Source organism: Neovison vison, chromosome 11 (assembly GCF_020171115.1).
Source record: "Neovison vison isolate M4711 chromosome 11, ASM_NN_V1, whole genome shotgun sequence".
NCBI classification, from domain to species: domain Eukaryota; kingdom Metazoa; phylum Chordata; class Mammalia; order Carnivora; family Mustelidae; genus Neogale; species Neogale vison.
Genome location: NC_058101.1, coordinates 92,532,212 through 92,541,406, shown reverse-complemented (window position 1 = coordinate 92,541,406; position 9,195 = coordinate 92,532,212). Strand labels below are relative to the sequence as shown.

The 9,195-nt window shown below is 36.5% G+C and overlaps 1 pseudogene; it reads right to left on the bottom strand.

Annotated features, from left to right (window-relative positions):
• Positions 1-6,843: 6,843 nt before the first annotated feature.
• On the bottom strand, positions 6,844-6,975 carry LOC122890631 (annotated as a pseudogene).
• Between the last annotated feature and the right edge of the window lie 2,220 nt (positions 6,976-9,195).

The following is a 9,195-nucleotide window of genomic DNA, read 5'->3' as shown; positions in this document are numbered from 1 at the left end:
TAAACAGCATGTAATCTTAAAACAGCAAATTTATTATCTCAATTTCAATGGGCCAGGAGTCCAGGGATGGGTTGGCTGGATCCTCGGCTGAGTATCATGACTGAAGTCAACACATCAATAATGCTGCCATTCACATCTAGGGTAAAGTAGTCTCTTGCAAACTCACTGGTTGTTGACAGTATTATTTTTTGCCTATTTTCTTGCCAGCTGTTGATCTGGGACTGCTATTGTTGGAACACAACCCAGGTCCTCGCCAATGTGACTGGGGTCCTGTTGGATCCTGTGAGAAAACTCCAGGAGATGGAGAGCAAAAGTCTTCCAGGGCAGATGCCGGAATGAACATGGAAGGATCCCTGGAGTGCTTTCCAGTCCTCCTTTAGATGGATCTGATATGTTTGGAGAATCCTTAACTTGCTCTTGTCATTTAAACCTAAGAGATAATCATTGTTATTCACCTGTCACACTTGATTGCCTGCAGGTAGCCCACATCTCACACGCAGTTCATGTCCTGCATGTAAATCTATATCCTGTTTGTAATCAGATTTTGTGTAAAATATAAAAAGTGATTTTAAGAAATAAAGTCGTCTGCTGTTCATCAGTAAGTAGTCCCCCCATCATTTTGGCTTACAATCATCAGGATCCCCACCGCATGAAGGTGACAGCTATCAATGACTAGCAGTTGCCCATCCCCATCAGCAGTTCATAACATGGCTATTTGCTTTCTTCCAGGACAGCAGGACATCTTTCTTACTTCTTCTTCTGAAACCTGTCAAGGAAATCTCTCTGCTTTGATCATCAGCTGCACCAAGAAACATATCCCTTTTGCCGTATAACACAACATAATCACAGGAATGAAAGCTTATTATATTCACAGGTTCTGCCTGTGCTAGAGAAGTACAGGAGGCAGAAATCTTGGAGATTGTCTTAAGATCTTGCTTACCACAGTATTTTTATATATTTCTTTGTTTAAATTCAATTAATTAACATATAGTATATTTTTAGTTTCAGAGCTAGAGGTCAGTGATTCATCAGTTTTATATAATACCCAGTGTTCATCACATCACATGGCCTCCCTTAATGTCTATCACCCAGTTACCCCATCTCCTCACCTCCCACCCCTCCAGCAACCCTCAGTTTTTTCCTTATAATTAGGAGTCTCTTATTGTTTATCTCCCTCTCTTATGTTGTTTTATTTTTTCCTCTCTCCCACTATGAGCCTCTGTTTTTTTTCTTAAATTCCACATATGAGTGAGATCATATGATAATTGTCCTTCTCTGACTTATTTCACTTAGCATAATACCCTCTAGTTTCATCCATGTCATTGGAAATGGCAAGATCTAACTCCTTTTGATGGCTAAATAGTGTTTGTGTGTGTGTGTGTGTGTGTGTTTACACACAGGTCACATCTTCTTTATTCAGCTGTGCACATCTGGAGCTCATTCCATAGTTTGGCTATTGTGGACACAGCTGCTATAAATATTGAGGTGCAGGTGCCCTTCTGGATCATTACATTTGTAAATGTATGGGATAAATCCCAAGTTATGCAACTGTTAGGTTATAGGGTATCTATATTTTCAACTTCTTGAGGAACTTCCATACTGTCCTCCAGAGTGGTTACACCATTTTTTTTCCTCCCAAAAGTGTAAGAGAGTTCTCCTTTCTATACATCATCATCAATATCTGTCATTTCCTAACTTGTTAATTTTACCCATTCTGACTGGATGAGGTTGAAGGTCATGGAGGTTCTGATTTGTATTTCCCTGATGCCTAGGGATGTGGAGCATTTTTTCATGTGTCCATTTGTTGGCCATTGGTATGTCTTCTTGGAGAAATGTCTGTTCATGTCTTCTGCCCATTTCCTGACTTGTTTGTTTGTTTGTTTTGATTTGATTTGATTTTGTTGAGTTTGATAAGTTCTTTAAAGATTTTGGATTCTAGCACCTTATCTGATAAGACACATGCAAATATCTTCTCCTATTATATTAGTTGTCTTTTGGTTTTGTTGACTGTTTCTTTTGCTGTGCAGAATAATTTTGTCTTGATAAATTCCCAATAATTCATTTTGCTTTGTTTCCCTTGCCTTTGGAGATGTGTCTAGCAAGAAGTTGCAGCAGCAGAGGGTGAAGATGTTACTGCCTGTGTTCTCAAGGATTTTGATGTATTCCTATCTAACATTTAGGTCTTTCATCATTTTGAGTCTATTTTTGTGTATAGTGTAATAAAATGGTCCAGTTTCATTCTTCTGCATGTGGCTGTCAAATTTTTAGAACAGCATTTGTTGAAGAAACTGTCCCTCCCACCACTGGACATTCCTTCCTGCTTTGTTGAAGATTAGTTCACCATAAATTGAGGGTTCATTTCTTAGTTCTCTATCTTATCCCATTAATCTATATGTCTGTTTTTTGTGCCAGTACCATACTGTTTTCATGATTACAGATTTGTAATAGATCTTGGAGTCTGGAATTGTGATGCCACCAGCTATGGTTTTCTTTTTTCAACATTCCTTTGGCTATTTGGGTCTTTTCTGATTCCATACAAGTTTTAGGATTATATGCTCCAGCTCTGTGAAAAAAGTTGATGGTATTTTGATAGGGATTACATTGAATGTATAGATTGCTCTAGGTAGCATAGACATTTGAACATTAATTTTCCAGTTCAAGTGTGGAATGCTTTTTATTTCTATTTGCCTTCCTCAGTTTCTTTCATAATTATTGTAGAGTTTTCTAAGTATAGATCTTTGCATCTTTTATTAGGTTTATTCTTAGGTATTTTATGGTTTTGATGAAATTGTAAAGGGGATCCACTGCTTGATTTCTCTTTTTTCTGTCTCATTAGTGTATAGAAATGCAACTAATTTCTATGCATTGATTTTTATATCTTGTCCTTTTGCTGAATTTCTGTATGAGTTATAGCAATTTTTGGTTGGAATATTTTGGGTTTTCCACATAGAATATCATGTCATCTGCAAAGAGAGTTTTATTTCTTTGCCAGTTTGAATGCCTTTTATTTCCTTTTGTTGTCTGATTGCTGAGCCTAGGACTTCTAGTACTCTGTTGAATAGCAGTGGTGATAGTGGACATCCTGCTATGTTTCTGACCTTAGGGAATATGCTCTCAGTGTTTCCTCATTGAGATTGCTATTCACTGTGGGCTTTTCATAGATGGTTTTTATGAAAAGTGTGAAGAATTCTTACACTGTGAAGAATTTTAATAAAGAAAGGCTGCTGTATTTTATCAAATATTTTTCTTGCTTCAGTTGAGAGGATCATATGTTTCTTTTCTTTTATTAATATGAGGTATCACTTTGATTGATTTATGAATATTGAAAACACCATTGAAGTCAGGAATAAATCCCACTTTGTTGTGGTGAATAATCTTTTTTTTTTTTTAAGATTTTTTTTTTTATTTTTGACAGATAGAGATCACAAGCAGGCAAAGAGACAGGCAAAGAGAGAGGAAGAGAAGCAGGGTCCCTGCTGAGCAGAGAGACTGATGTAGAGCTCAATTCTAGGACCCTGGGATCATGACCCAAGCCAAAGGCAGAGGCTTTAACTCACTGAGTCACCCAGGCACCCCGTGAATAATCTTTTTAATGTACTGTTGGATCCTATTGGCAAGTATCTTGGTGAGAATTTTGGCATCCATGTTCATCAGGGATATTGGTCTGTAATTCTCCTTTTGGTGGGACCTTTGATTGATTTGGGGATCAAGGTAATGCTGGACTCATAGAAAGAGGTTGGAAGTTTTCCTTCCCTTTCTATTTTTTGAAATAGCTTCAGAATGATAAAGATTAGTTCTTCTTTAAATGTTTGGTAGAATTTCCCTGGAAAGCCATCAGCCCTGGACTCTCATTTATTGGGAGATTTTTGATTACTACTTCAATCTCCTTGCTGGTTATGGGTCTGTTCAGGTTTTCTATTTCTTCCTGGTTCAGTTTTGGTAGTTTATACATCTCTAGGAATGCATCCATTTCTTCTAGATTGCCTAATTTGTTGGCATATATTTGATTGTAGTATGGTATTATAATTGTTTGTATTACTTTGGTGTTGGCTGTGATTTTTCCTCTTTCATTCATGATTTTATTTATTTGGGTCCTTTCCCTTTTCTTTTTAATAAGTCTGGCCAGGGGTTTATCAGTCTTATTAACTCTTTCAAAGAACCAGGCTGGGTTAAGCTTTATTTTCTGTTCTTTCCCTGGCTGAAAAACAATCTGAGGGGTTTGAAGTGGCGGGGGGGTGGGAGGTTGGGGTACCAGGTGGTGGGTATTATAGAGGGCACAGCTTTCATGGAGCACTGGGTGTGGTGAAAAAATAATGAATAATGTTTTTCTGAAAATAAATAAATTGAAAAAAAAAGAAGATTAAAAAAAACATGATAAATATTGCAGTAGTACTAAAAAACACCAACTGAACAATCAGGGAGACATTACTAAAGCTGGAGTTATAATTCATGGAAGTACAGCCTTTTCAAATTTTTATGTGCTCTTCAGAGAACCAAATCAATGCAGCACTCCCTAAGTTCACCAAATGAAACACATTAAAAAAAAAAAAAAAGTTTTATGAAGTGGAAACTTGGAAATTAGTTTTTATTACAACTTTCACATAAGAAATTATTTTTCCTTTTGAATAGTAAGCATGATAGATGCCAATCCTGAAATAAAATACTACTGCTCAGCATTTCTAGCTGTGACTTAAGGTCTAGGTCATATTCTGTTTAACAACTTGGAAATTCAGGATTTTAAAACATTAAACATATTTTTTTTTTTTTTATGTGGGAAGTGCTGTACCTGCAGTGTCTACCATAAAAATTTCATATGAAAAATCAAGGTCAGATAGGGAGGGTTGCTTCCTTATATGTGGGAATTTTCCAAATCTGGCCTCAAAAGACATTTCCATATAGGATTGGACCATTGTTCCAAAATCAGCACATGACAAGGTGTCTGGTTATTACTATTCATATGTCAAATTCCAAGTAGTAATGAAGCAACACCAAGAACATTCTAGAAACTTTATTACTGTAAGTAACAGTGGGGAGGAGAATGAGATGGTGGTACCTACTTAATCTGGGATCCATGGTTCTATGATGATCCCATATAAGAGATTAAAGTTTTCATGATCCCTAGAATTCAGATAAAATTTTCCTTTTTAAAAAAAGATTTTATTTATTTGATAAAGAGAGAGATCATAAGTAGGGGGAACAGCAGAGAGAGAGGAAGAAGCAGACTTCCCACTGAGCCCGGAGCCGAATGCAGGGCTCAATCCAGGACTCTGGGATCATGACCCGAGTCAAACACAGATGCTTAAAGACTGAGCCACCTAGGAGCCCCTAGATGAAATTTTCTGTGGAAGTGCATATATGCATTTTGGGGGTACTTTTTCAGAGAAATATATAATCAAATATGTTTTAAAGAAATCCTAGTGGATCAAAAACACTTTCTCTTGGTATAGGTTTGATATTCAGCAAATAATATTAGATTTTTATATTTCTGAGAAGACCCAAATACTATGTATGTGAGATACATATATCTTAACAGACTAAAAAGAAAAAAAAAAAAATGAATCTGTGGCAGGTAGTGAAATTTGTGTTCAACATACTGGGGCAGACATAGAAAGCTGAAATGAAACAGGTACAAATTTGCCTAAGGAAGCCTCTGCTGAGGAGGGGCTGAAAGCTGCAGTCAGGCAAACCATCCAGTCTTAGGTGACTGGCAGTTATAGCTTCAGGCTGGTTTGGAGACTGTGCCCTAAATTTCCTCCCAGAGATGTTAAGTGAATTCTAACTAGGTCCATTGCAGTCATTCGCTCATCCTCTGGTGTTCTTAGACAAAAAGATAGGTGAGATTAAGCAAGAATATTTGAAGGATAGGAATATTTTTGTATGTCTCCAATTGCAGCAAAAGGAGAGAACTAGTGGGCTTTGGTCTGAAAGCTCCTTTCACTTTTCCACACTAAAGGCATTAGCGAACTTTGATTAAGGAAGTAATTAATGCTGAATTATTTCTTAATGATGATTAATGATGCATTATATCCTTCCTCAAAACATGTCCACCTTTCAGCCCCAAGAATTGGGAGATTATCTGATTTAGCTGGGATGAGTTATACACGTTTTGAGAAGACAAAGGAGCAAATGTAAACAATGGAACGCAAAGAAAAGGAGGTGAGGTACTTAGGGTGCATTTAAATATTGCAAATAGCTTATTGACATATACAAAGATAGATCAGATTATGTGATTATATAACATGTACTGATGTGGACATATTATGCAGTTTCTCTCCATCATGAAATACAGTTAAGTCTACTCCCCCAAAAATAAATATAAGAAAGAAAATAAATCCTATAATCTCCAATCTATTTTTTCTTGTTGAGTTAGGTATGGTGATACATCATCTGGATCACTCTTCAAAGAACCCCCTTTTGTGTCACAGAAAATGTAGTCAAAAGTGACCCACATGCACAGATTTCAATAAACTTATGTTTAAAAAATTCAGAGATGGGTGAAGGGGATCAGAAAGCATAATAAATGAATAAATATTAAAAAATAAAACATATCTCTCAGGCTGTATTTATGTATATTCATGAAGACCCTACCTAAAAAGTCACTCAGTAAGTATTTAATGAAAGAATAAAGAAACACCATTAAAAAAGAAGAGAACAAAAAAAGTTAAAAAATAAATATAACTGATAACTATGAAAAGGAGGGGAAAAAAACTTAGCACAGTATCTGGCAATTCTAACTATCAGATAAATGGTAGCCATTCTTTCCCCCAAGGAACCTAACACAGGTCCAGATTTTATAATAAATCCTTTCTTACTCTCATTATGATACCTTACAGTTCCTCATGGAGTGTGATCTCTATTGCTGCAAGTAATATTATTATCATTATTTATTTACTTACTTACTTACTTATTTTTAATTAGCAATAATCGCGCCTCGGATAAACCTCATTGGCTACGATACTGCCACTGTGCAAAGCTTACTTACTTATTTTTAAAGATTTTTATTTATTTATTCAACAGACAGAGATCACAAGTAGACAGAGAGGCAGGCAGAAAGAGAGGAGGAAGCAGGTTCCCCACTGAGCAGAGAGTCTGATGCGGGGTTTGATCCCAGGACCCTGAGAACATGACCGGAGCCAAAGGCAGAGGCTTTAACCAACTAACCCACCCAGGCACCCTTATTATCATCATTTTTATAAATATGTTTCTGGTTGTTTTTACCGAATGAAAATACACAGTTATATCACAGTCTTTACAAGGTTTCCTCTATCAAAGCTATATGTTGGATCCATAAATCCTTCCTTGAACACTCATATTATATTCATATATTCAATGTAACAAAAATCACACTATATTTTAATTCTAATTTGAATGTCTACTTCTCCAATAGACTAATTTTTTTAATTTTATATATGTGTATTTTTAAATTTTATTTAATTTTATTTTTTCTCAGTGTTCCGAAATACATTGCTTATGTACCACACCCAGTGCTCCATGCAATACGTGCCCTCCTTAATACCACCACCAGGCTCACCCAACCCTCCACCCTCCTCCCCTCCAAAACCCTCAATTTGTTTCTCTGAGTCTACAGTCTCTTATGGTTTGTCTGTCCCTCCAATTTCCCCTAACTCACTTCTCCTCTCCATCTTCCAATGTCCTCTGTGTTATTCCTTATGATCCACAAGTAAATCAAACCATATGATAATTGACTTTCTCTGCTTGACTTATTTCATTCAGCATAATCTCCTCCAGTCCTGTCCATGTTGATATAAAACTTGGGTATTCATCCTTTCTGATGGAGGCACAATATTCCTTGTATATATGGACCATATCTTCTTTATTCAATTATCTGTTGAAGGGCATCTTGGTTCTTTCCACAGTTTGGCAACTGTGGCCATTGCTACTAAGAGCATTGGGGTACAGATGGCCCTTCTTTGGGACTTCATCAAGATCAATTTCTGCACTGCCAAGGAAACAGTCAACAGAACAAAGAGGCAACCCATGAAATAGGAGAAGATATTTGTAAATGACACTACAGACAAAGATCTGATAACCATGATCTATAAATCTATCAACACACACAAAACAGAATCACGTCAAAAAATGGGCAGAAGACATGAACAGACACTTCTCCAAAGAAGACATAAAAATGGCTCACAGACACATGAAAAAATGTTTGTCATCATTAGCCATCAGGGACATTCATATCAAAACCACATTGAGATACCACGTTACACCAGTTAGAATAGGAAATGCAAGTTGGTGCAGCCACTTTGGAAAACAGTGTGGAGATTCCTTAAGAAATTAAAAATAGGACTTCCCTGTGACCCTGTAATTTCACTACTGGGTATTTACTACACTAGACTAAATGTATTCAAACAAAGCCAGTATCTTCTTATTCTTCCATCCTCAGAAAACTACCTGGAACTTTTACAAGGTTTGTAACTGAATGGATTGCCTCTAAAGATTTCCATTTTTGAGTCACTAAAAGTTATGTGCTAGAGAAAGTGTGGTTACAAAAGATTACTTTAAAGAACAATGACAATACAAGATATTTGCTATTATTCATTCATTTTTCTGTAAGCATAGTCTGTTGCTTGTACTTTACTGATGTTAAAATGTGCATTCCTGAGAAAATAATATTGAATTTTATTTATTTTTTAAAGATTTTATTTATTTGAGAGAGCAAGCAAGAGAAACAGAGAAAAAGAGGGAGCAGGAGAGAGGGGTGGGAGGGCAGAGGTAGAGGGAGGAGCCAACTCCCCATTGAGCACACCCAGAGCTCAATGCAGGGCTAGATCCCAAGATTCTGTGATCATGACCTGAGCTGAAGGAAGACCCTTAACTGACTGAGCCACCTAGGTGTCCCTGAATTTTAAATGTATAACATACCCATATAAAAAAGATGACTTTTTATGGTGTGTGTGTATGGGTGGAGAGAAAAAGACAATCAGACAAAGAGGGAGAAAGAGAGAGAGAGAGAAGGAGAAAGAGAGAGAAGAGTAGATAGGAAGACATTGAGACTGGAACCAATAACTCAGTAAAACACTGACTCAGAGATTGTAAAAAGATAGTTGAGAGTGAAGGTTTTATTCTGTATACTGACAACATGAGAGTTTGAACAAAGTCCATGGGGAGTTAGAAGATAAATACTACAATAAATAGATATTCTTGTGAAAGAGGAAATTTCTGCTAAGG